The sequence below is a fragment of the Callospermophilus lateralis genome, chromosome 11 (assembly GCF_048772815.1).
Source record: "Callospermophilus lateralis isolate mCalLat2 chromosome 11, mCalLat2.hap1, whole genome shotgun sequence".
Taxonomy (NCBI): Eukaryota; Metazoa; Chordata; class Mammalia; order Rodentia; family Sciuridae; genus Callospermophilus; species Callospermophilus lateralis.
In genome coordinates, this window is record NC_135315.1 from 107,009,375 (window position 1) to 107,020,350 (window position 10,976).

A 10,976-nucleotide genomic window follows, 5' to 3' on the forward strand; every position below is an offset into this window, starting at 1 on the left:
CAATGCCCATTATTTACCTGTTCTTCCTGCTAGTTGAACTGTCTTTCTAAGTCATTACATTGTGCTCATTTTGTGCATATCCATTTAGGTGTCACATCTTCTAACAATACTTCCAGGGATCCCTAGAGATTGACTAGCAGCCCTGCCTGGTAGCTTTGATTTCATATCATGGTCACATCTGCTACATAATGGTGACATCTATGGTTGTGTGTTGACCAGTGACAACAAAGAGTGCTGGTTACATGTCTATCTGGTTCAGGAGGCAATAGACTAGAGCTTACAGGATGAATCTGACCACCGTTATTGTTCTTTTCTTCCTTGCTTCCTGGAAATTTGTATATTATGAAACATACAATTCACCCTTTCAGAGTGTACAGTTCTTGGTCTTATGTATATTTTACAAGATGGTTCAACCATCACCACTAAATCCAGAACATTTCTATCACCCTGTAAATGAGCCTCCAGCCCTCAGTAATCACAAATCTATTTGGTAGGTTTTACTATTCTGGTCATTTCCTATAAATGGAGTAATACAATATGTGGTCTTACATAAATACATTTTTCCTGTTTACTTGATTTGAGGTTCAGTCTTGTTGGAGAATGCATATTTATTTAACTTTCTTATATTACTAAAAAAATATTTTCTTGTAGGACTAAACTGTATTTTAACTATGTCATCTGGATGAACATATGGGTATTTTTCACCTTTGGCTCTTTTAATGTTGCTATGTACATTTTATGTTATAGAGAGAAAAAAAGGAAAAGATAAAAGGAAAATTGGAGGATCTCATGGGACTAGATAGGAGACCAGTAGATTAAAGGAATGTAACCAGGTGGAGGGAGGAGAGAGAACGAGTGGATATTGGGGAATGAAATTGACCAAATTATGTTATGTGCATGTATGAATGGGAATGAAGCCCACTGCTATGTATAATTAAAATAATTAAAATGCACAAATAAAAAAAGATAAAACATTTGCAATTTATATATATGATAAGAATATATGTGTGTGTGTGTATTTGCATATTTTTATATACCTCTTTTTTCTTGGTATATACCTAGAAGTAGAATAGCTGGGTCATAGAGTAACTCTAATAAATTTCTGGGAAACTGCCCATTTTCTACAATGGCTGTATCATTTTACATCATGACCGCAGTGCATGAGGGTTCTGATTTCCCTGAATTCTCATCAGAAATTATTGCTTGTCTCTTATGATGACAGCTATTTTAGTGGGTATGAAAAAGATACATCATTAGAATTTTCTTTTGTTTTTCTCTAACAACTATGGATGTTGAGCATCTCTCTCTAGGTGCTGATTGGTCATTTTTATATCTCCTTGGGAAAACAAAAATCTGTATTCAAATCCTTTGTCGATTCTGTAATTGGTGATCTGTCTTTTTCTTGTTGAATTCTATAAGTTCTTTATATATTCTGGGCATAAGATACTTATTGGAAATATGGCTTGTAAATATTTTCTCTCATTCTGTGTTTTCTCTTTTCACTTTCTTTTTTTTACTGGTGCATAATAATTATACACAGCAGTGCATAATATATGTGCACACAGCATAATTTGGGATATTTTATTCTACACTATTTCTCCTCTCCCTCTCCTCCCCTCATCCCCTGATTCTCTTCCTCTACTGGTTTCCGTCTATTTTCATGAGATCCTCTCTGCTTTTTCTCTTTTCTTTTTTTCTCCATTTCCCACACATAAAAGTAAACATTCAACCCTTGACTTTCTGGGTCTGGCTTATTTTGCTTAACATGATGCTCTCAAGTTCCATTCACTTTCCTGAAAATGCTAGGGTTTTGTTCTATCTTTTCACTTTCTTGATAGTCTCCTCTGAGGCACAAAACCTTTTATTTTGATGAAGTCCATTTTTTTTCTTTGTTTCTGCTATTAGGTGTTATATTTAAGAAATTATTGCCTAATTTAAGATCATGCGTATTTACACTGATAATTTCCTTTAACAAATTTTTGGTTTTACCTCTTTCATCTTAGTCATTGATCTACTTTGAATGAGTTTTTTTATGTTGTGAGGGAGAAAATCAACTTAATTACTTTGTATATGAATATTAATTGTCTCAGCACCATTTGTGCAAAGATTGTTCTCTATTGAGTGGCCTTAGACCCTGGCTGAAAATTGACCATAGATGTATTGGTTTATTTCTGGCCTCAAATTTATTCCATTCAGCTATATGTCTGTTGCTATGTGAGTCCCTCATAGTTATGACTATGATAGCATTTTTAGTGCATTTTGAAATTAAGAAATATGAATCCTTCGACTTTGTTCTCACCACTTGTTTTTGTAAATAAAGTTTTCTGGAAATACAGTCAAACCATTCATTTATATATTATTGTAGCTGCTTTTATGCTACAAGTGCAGAGTTGGGTAGTTTTGACAGAGACCCTACATCTGGCACAGCCTAAATTATTTACTAGCTAGCTCTTAATGTGAGCTATTTGCTGAGCCCATTCTAGTTCATCACTGCCTCCTTCCACTAAGGACATTACACATCAAAGGCAGATGTCTAAAATAAATATTTATTAAATTAATAAACTAAACAACACCCAATTTGGCTTATAAATTCAAGTTCATTTTTTTTTTAGTGTGAAAGGTATGGAAATGATGACATCTCCTTCAGACATTTATTCAACACACCTACATTAATAGCACACATCAGGGTGGGAGAGGACATATCTTTTTTAAAGAAATGCAACTGGCATTTCCTTGTGAAGGTGTGTAACTGCTATATGGAAAAATGTTCAGCATCATTAATCATCAAGGAAATGCAAATAAAAAAATGCAATGAGATTTTATCTCACCCTAAAAACTATTATCAAACAAAAAACAAAACAAAACAAAACAAAAAAACTAATGCTAACAAGGATGTAGAGAAAGGGGTATTCCTATGCACCATTGGGAGGAATTTTATTTAGTATACCCATGATGGAAAACCATAATCTTGGCTCTTAAAAACATTAAAAGTAAAACTACCATGATTCAGTGATTCCACCATTAAATATATCCAAAGGAAAAGAAAGCAGTAGATGGAAGAGACATCTGCACTAGTGCATTTATTGCAGCAATATTTACAGTAGCCAGGATGTGGAAGCAGTCTAAATGCCCATCAACAGATGAATGGATAAAGAAAACAGAAAATGTGATATATATATATATATATATATATATATATATATATATATATATATATATATATATATATGAAATGCAAACATGATATTTGGATGTGCACTTATACTGATCACTTTGGTTAAGGACTATATATATGCATATATCCATACACACATATACACAATGGAATATCGTTCAGTCATACAAAAGCATGAAGTTTTGTCATATGCATTTGTGACTTCAATGAACCTGCAGAATATTTTGTTAAGGAAAATCAGCAAAGTGAAAGAAGAAAAAATGTAGAATCTAAAAAAGTTCATCTCATAAAAGTTGAGAATAGCATGGTGTTTATCAGAACCTGGGGAGAATAGAAGTGCAGGAAATTTGGGGAGAGGTTGGCCAATAGATACAATGGTCTAATTGGAAGACGGCCTAGTGATCTACCACATGGTATGTGACTATAGCTAGCAATAATGTATTGTCTATTTGTGGCAAGGGGAGAGCATTTTGAATCTTCTCGCCACAAAGAAATGATAAGTGTTTAATGTGTTCAATATGCTAATAACACTGATTTGACCATGGCATCATTTATACATTTATTAAAACATCATTGCGCTTATATATACATATATACATATACATATATATATATATATATATACATATACATATACATATATATATATATATTTGTTATATATACAATACATAATTTATTATAGGTGAATATTTTTAAATATATATGACACAGTTATAGCAATAAAAAGCAAAAATAGAGAAATCCAAATATAAAAATTACTATACACAATGGGGATTTTCCATTTATATCAAGGAAATTGGTGAATTGGTGGCAAGGTAGAAGAAATTCCTATGTGTTGGATATTTGAATAAGAAAAAGAGAATTACCATTTGTAGAGGATTTTCTTAGCACCCTGACAACATGTTTCATTAAGTTATTTATGAAATCCTTGCAAACACTCTTTGAGTGTAACTGTTCTAGGAGTCAATAGATGGTGATTTGGGGGCAAAGAAATGATGTGACTTCTTGAAGTTCCACACCCGTGTCAGAAAACAGATTTTCATCCAGATCAACCTTATATTCTCTCTGAGCTTTTGATTTTAGCCTATAGGCCATGGAAGGAGGTATGTCCCCAGAATGTGTGACTTTTTTTTTGTTGGTGCAGAAAGATACATTATATAATATCTAGAGACACTTGTAACACCTTTGAACTACTTTAAAAATGTTCATGGCATGAATTTTGAATTAGTTGTCTTTGACCTATAATATTGAGGTGCATTAGCAACTTTTTAGAAGATTAATGATGTAAAAGCATGTGGAACAGCTACTCATTTCCTCTGCACTTCACTGACTCCAAGGATCCACATCTGCCATTGGCTATTTGGGTCATGTTTTCCATGGTAGCTGTTTTGTGCCCGTCGGCAATTTCCATGTCTATAATTATCCATCGATGCTCAGTATTGAACTTGAGCCAATCCCCCTCCCCACTACTTGAGTTCCTGTTCTTAGAATTGCCAAATTAGGAAATAAGCTTTTCAATCTATAGGCCACTTATCCTCACTACCTGATTTCCTGAATCATTCTGTTCATCATTAAGAGAATTTGTGACCTTGGACATGTAGTTATGGCCCTGATCTGCTTGGACATTTTGCCAATCTTTTTATTAACACCCTAAAGCATTAGACACATTTTTTTGTTTCTGAAATATTCTTTCCCCTTAGCTTCCTTGGCACTCACTAGCACATTCCTCAGATAACACCATACCCTGTATTATTTTTAGTCTCCGATCACTTTTCAGGCCTTTCAGGCTTCCTCAGGCTCAGTATTCATTCATTCATTCATTTATTCATTCATTCATTCATCCATTCATACCAGGGATTGAACTCAGAGGCACTTAATCACTGAGCCATATTCCCAGCCCTTTTTATTTTGTTATTTTTTAAATATTTATTTATTTTTTTAGTTTTTGGTGGACACAACATCTTTATTTTATTTTTATGTGGTGCTGAGGGTCGAACCCAGTGCCCTGTGCATGCCAGGCGAGCGCGCTACCACTTGAGCCATGTCCCCAGCCCCTATTTTGTTATTTTGAGACAAGTTCTCACTAAGTTGCTCAGGGCCTCACTAAGTTACTGACACTGGCCTCGAAATTGCAATCCTCCTGCCTCTGCCTTTCTATTGCTGGGATCACAGGCATGCCCCACTGTGCCCAGCAGGGCCCAGTTTTTTGACTTTGACCTTTTCCTATGTCCTCTCACCTATAGGGTTTTCACTCACATTATGACAGAATTGAATTGATGCTCCAGATTCTTTGCCTCTAGGCAGATCTTTCTCTCTGGCTCCAAATCTGCATTTATTACACTGTCTGCTGTGCTTTTTCACCCACTTGCTCTTTCCTTTGCTGATTCACTTATTCATTCAAAATAACTTTTGAGCTCCTACTTGCTGTGACATAGTTGAAAATCAAAAAGAGGTGATTGCACTTCATCCTTCCATAGAGTTCAATCTTTGCTTTCTTAGCATTGCAGAGAAATGCATATCCTGAGTTGAATGCCAACCTCTCCTTGATAATTAACTATTTTTTTTTTCTGTGTGGCTCAATATGTTTCTCTCTCAGATACTCAGTCTTGAAACTCTCTAGCACTCTCCCAACCTCCCACAAGTGTCTCAGTATCCTCTGAGTCCTACTGGTACTTTCTCAATCACATAGTTTTCCATTTTTTCTGACATCTCAATACCTAACTCTCTTTGCCTGTATGCTTTAAAAACTATATCAGATCCTTAAGTTTTTTCCTGCTCTTCTCTCCACTCTCCCCTTCTCAGATCGTCTTCCTAACTTGCCTTATTAATGACCTAAATAACCTGATTTTATTTATTTGTTTCCACGCTCAAACGTCTTTCAAGATTTCTCATTGCCTATAGCATGAAGATCACCTTCCTAAGTATGAGAGCTTTCATGATATATACTCAGTGGAACAGTTACAGCAATAACATAAACAATAGCAGCTATTGTTATTTACATTGCTTATTGTATATGAATATATGTATATGAATAAATGCTTTAAGGATTATACTAAGCTTATTAAAGTTTTCACGGTGTTGAGACAGAAGTCATATTTCTGCAAAATAGTTGAAATGCTAATGTTATATTTATTGTAGGCAAATTATATATTAATTACATTTCTAAATATGGCCAATGAAAAATTGCATAAAAATTACTGTCAGCCTTCTTTAATTGTGCATTGATTCTAAACTTTATTGAGATGCTTATGCAGTTATACAAAAGATAAATGTGATAATGTCACTGAGAAGAATTTACCTATAGCTTGTTCTTCTGCTGCAATGTGCTTAGTGTCATGCCTGTAAAAACTTGAATATACAATGTGTTCTACTCTTTAAGTTGTCACAACTTTTTTTCTGTAACTTCTGGCAAGATTTCTAGAAATGAAGTTAATAGTATAAAAATTTCAAGTTATATAATTAATTTATCAGATTCATTTTTTAAGAATTTGAAATTTTCTAGGTCTCCATTGTTACTCTCATATAATAGGTCTGCTATCTTGTCTTGCGTCCACATTAAAATGCTTTACTATAGTATCATGATACAGTTAAATATTTGGTAGCAACTACTCATTTTTATTTTCTAGCTATCTCTATTATGATTAGTTATACTTGATAATACTTATGCATCCTATACAAATGTTTTTGTTAAATTTAAACTATTTAAGTATTATCCTTTCCAGCTTAACTTTATAACTTCCTTATTAATTCAAAATATTCTGAGTGTTTATTTTTTCCACAAAAATAATAACAGTGCTATTTATTTCCGTGAATTTCTGTAGCTTTTTTTCAAATTCTTAGATCACTTTTTCAAATTATTCCCAGAATTACTGATGCAGATATTAAAAAGATTTTTTTACCTTATATCTGACTGCTGATACTTAGGATTTTTATTATAATATTCCCTTAATAAAGATGTGTAACATGAGATTGCTTTTATTTTTAGTATTTACTTTCAGTACATAAAAGCATGTTAAGTTCTAAGTTGCAAGGAGCAGAAAATCACTGAGAGATTCTTCATTAAGTCTGAATAAGAAAAAGAAGATGATGCCACTAGAACATGATTCATCTTACTTCTGCCCATCTCTTCAGCTGTTAAAATCGGGAAACAATCACCTATACTAAAGAATCACTGGAAGAACTAACTTAGAGAAGTTCTATAGTATGTTTAGCTTATTGACTAACAAAAGGAATTCATTATATTTGTTAGTTTCTTTTTTGTTTGTATTTTTATCCTAAAGTTACATCTGAAGTAATGTGACAAGAGTAAATATTTGTTAGAAAGAAATTTCTGATGTAAGTGAAAATAATAAGAAAAGTTAGATAAGATAGGTGTCATGAAGACAATGTGGGAGGCTGTTAGTAATAACATTTCAAATAGCTGAAGTAGAATGTGTTCCAAAAATATCACCCAACAGTGTATGAACTATGCATAAAATTTTTCAAACATCTGTGCAGGAAAGGAACCATTCATCACCAACTTATTTATGACAAATCAAACCCAAAAAGATTAGCTGTCACAATTTAGATCACAGAGAATCAATGATACTGTCAGGGATTAAATTTCTCTGATCCTACAGCACTGTTGTGATATGATGACAAAGGACCACAAGATGGATGACAGTGGTAAGAGTTGCTATTTTTGTTGGGCACTGACTACATGTTAGCTGTCTCCACATCATTTATTTAAAACTAATGGAAAATACTATAAACAAGCTGTTATATTTATTGCTACCTTTCAGATAGAGAAATAGGAACAGAAAAAAAATAAGTAAATTGCCTCAGTTCCCAAATAGCAAATGGTTCAGATCTTGATGACTTGAGATGACAGAACACACATCTTCAAGACCTCCGTAGATTACAAGGTGATTGTTTCCTCCCTTGTCATACAAAAAGCTATAATATCAAATTGCCTTTTCAATCTCCAATTAAACATGTAATAAATAAATGGATAGACATATAGATAGATTCTTGTATCAATCAGCGAAAGAGAGAGAAAAGTAAACATTTTCCAAAGTCCTTGTTATTGTTTTCATACTTCAATATTTGCCACTAATACCCCAGCCTCAGTAAGCGTCCAGTTTAGGATTCTTAAGCCATATTTATGATTAAATGATTGATTTTATCAAAGAATGGTGGCCAAACCATGCCCACTATATACTAAATATAACTAGCAACTAGTTATTAACAAAAAGAAATATAAATAATTAAGGTAATATACCAATTTTTCAGCAATATAAAATTATCAAAATAAATCCCATGAGTTGTACAATATTATGATTATGACAAAATAACCTTAACCTTTTGTTTGTTCAACCTAAATAAAAAATAACCTTTAATGGGTTATCTTAGAAAATACATATTCATTTATTAGTTTTGTCTTGGTGCTGTTGGAAGTTTCCTTCTCCCCTCTACAAATCCACAGAATTTTCCCACAGTCCCTTCACCCAGTTTCCTCTAATATTGACTCTTAAAAAGATTAAATAGGTTGGGCACAATGGTGCATGTCTGTAATCCCAGCAACTCAGGAAGCTGAGGCAGGAGAATTGAAAGCTTGAGGCCAGCCTCGCAAGTAAGCGAGGCCCTAAGCAACTTAGCAAGACCCTGTCTCAAAATAAAAAAATAAATAACTAAATAAGGCTTGGGATTTCTCTCAGTGTCCAAGCACCCCTTGTTTCTATCCCCAATACAAATACATAAATAAAGAACTATAGTATAATGATCAAAACAAAGACATCAAACTGGGTACAAAACTATCAACTAACCTATAGACTTTATTTGAATTTCACCAATTTTCCTTTAAGATCCTGTTTCTGTCTGGGATCTTGTGTTGCACTTAGTCATAATGATGCCTTACTCTCTTCAAATTTGTGGCAATGCCTCGGTCTCTCCTAGTCTTTTATGACTGTGACCCTTTAGAAAGATGCTGGTCATATGTTTTGTACAAGATCTCTCCTCTTGGGTTTGGTGTTTACTTATGACTGGGCAGAGTTATGGGTTTTATAGGGAAATGTCACAGAGGTGAAAGGTCCTTATGGAATTATTTGGTGGGAAGAAGAAGACATCAGCATGACTGGTTAGGAGAAATATTAATTTCAATTATTTGATTAATGTGATACTTTTTGGATTTCTTACTATGAACTTACTATTTCTCTCTTTGTCATTAATAAATATATTTTGGGAGATACCTTGAGAATATCTTATTTCTCCCTCAATTTTTACTCACTTAGGGGATGTGGCTCAGTGGTAGGAAACTGGCCTGTCATTGGTGAGGCCCTGGGTTAAATTCCCAGTAGTAGAGGAAAAAAAAACAACTTTGCTTTGCTCACTTAAATTTTGGCATCCATTCACAGATCTTATCCATAACAGTTATTATTATGGTCTCCTAAATGTTATTTTGTTTTTATTTCCCTCATCCTTTTTTATTTATGAACTGTAATTCTCTTTAAGGAAACAACTTGCTCTTTCTCTATTCTTTTATTTCCTATTTTTTTTCTATTCATATAGGCTATGGTTATATATTTAATTCTATGATTTATAATCAAATATTATCATTATTTATTTGCTCAAATTCTTCTAACTTGGCTGTTGGGAACTCTTTCAGATTGTTTCCTGTATCCTTTCAATAAGTCCCTATCATAGTGACCAAGTTATGCTGCATGCATTACAAATATGTCACAATAAATTCTCCTGATAAATGTAATCGTAATGTACCAATTTAAAAAAAAATCAATCCCCTATTCCTTATTAAGCATGTCTCTATTTTCTGCCACCACAACGAGTTCCAGGATTATTTTATATTTTCCCTGCTCCAGTTCTGGGATCAACCATTTCTTAAAGAGACCTGGTCTCTATTATTGGAGAATGGTATTTAGAAGCCATATCTGGGTGGAGATCTGTCCTGCTCATTGCTATGGAAAAAAGTTTTAAGTCTTCTTAGTGTTCAGAATTTGGAACTATGTTAAATCTGTAAATGCATGCATACACATACATCTCTTTTTTTTTGTTTTCTTTTTCCTTTCTTCAAAAATCTTTAGCTCATATTTTTACTACTAATTTCAATTCATCACCACAGTGTTCATCCTAACACCATATTTTTTCTTTTCCTTTTTTTTTGTACTGGGGATTGAACTCAGGGGTACTTTACCACTGGGCTACAACCCCAGCCCTTTTTATTTTATTTTGCATCAGGGTCTCAGTAAGTTGCTGAAACTGGCCTCAGACTTTCCATCCTGCTGCCTCAGATTCCTAAGTAGTTGGGATCACAGGTCTGCACTACTGCACCCACCAAATGTCCTCTTTCCTTACTTGTGACTGTGGAATTCATTTTTCCTTTTCTTTTTTTTTAATTAAAAGGCTGTTGCTTACATATTGCTAAATTGTGAAAAATGTTCCTCAATTGTGCCTGACACAAGAACACAAGATAGGTTGCTAGATAATGTTGTAAGAAGCTACATAAAATAGAAGCCAACTGATTTAATGGTCCTTCTTCATGCAAAAAGAACTAATCACACTCTTTATGCTTTATTGGCAGTGGGGTGCAGAAGGGTCAGCCCAGGCTGTGGAATGTAAACTTATTGTTCCAGCCAAATGAGACAGATGATATGGGATTGAAAATTTATTTAAGCAGTTATTTGTCAACATGGTTCTGAAAAAAAAAGTTATTTCTTGCTCCAGTCCTCTGGGGAAAATTTCCACTCTGAGGTCCTCTCACTTTGGCCACTGGCCTCCCTGAAGGCAACCTGCCTCTTGGGCTACT